This window comes from Notothenia coriiceps, unplaced genomic scaffold, assembly GCF_000735185.1.
Source record: "Notothenia coriiceps isolate Sejong01 unplaced genomic scaffold, NC01 NC01_scaffold00008634, whole genome shotgun sequence".
Lineage (NCBI taxonomy): Eukaryota > Metazoa > Chordata > Actinopteri > Perciformes > Nototheniidae > Notothenia > Notothenia coriiceps.
The window spans coordinates 3,546-4,024 of NW_011341335.1; the positions used below are offsets into that span (position 1 = coordinate 3,546).

The 479-nt window shown below is 36.3% G+C and overlaps 1 protein-coding gene across 1 annotated transcript in view; it reads left to right on the plus strand.

Moving 5' to 3' along the window:
• Positions 1 to 479, plus strand: part of LOC104944669 (integrin alpha-V-like) — a 3,740-nt gene extending 3,261 nt beyond the window's left edge. The window contains exon 5 of the mRNA XM_010770235.1: positions 337 to 479. The gene's annotated coding sequence lies outside the window, so the exon portion shown is untranslated. The remainder of the gene's footprint in view (positions 1 to 336) is intronic.

Genomic DNA, 479 nt, shown 5'->3' on the forward strand with positions numbered 1-479 from the left:
ATAAACTAAATAGTAGGTGGTTACGACCGGAACGAAGTGGTGGTGGTCCGGTTCCTTACTCTCTAAGTAAGTAATAAGTAGTAAGAAACGTAATTGGTAGTAAAAGTTTAAAAATAATTATTTAGGTAGAACGACGACTAATAGTAGTAGTAGTAGTGTGTACGTACAATAAAAATAAAGTAGTAGTAGCCGGCGGTACGTAGCGTCTACTTTAGTTTGTAAAGTAAAGAAGTTCGGTACGTTAGGTTCGTACTAGTGGTGGTGTATAGTGTAAGTAAGGTAGGTAGTACTAATAATAATTACCTTCCCTGTATATATTACTTACTTGTGTTTGGGTTTGGGGGGGGGGGGGGTGTGATTTGTGTCAATACTGCTCTGCTTTGGGGATCTGGTTTTGTGTCTTTTCAGTATTTTATTTTATGTATTTTTTCTAAAAAACCCTTGCTGATGATAATTAAATTGAGTCCAGCTCATTTCAA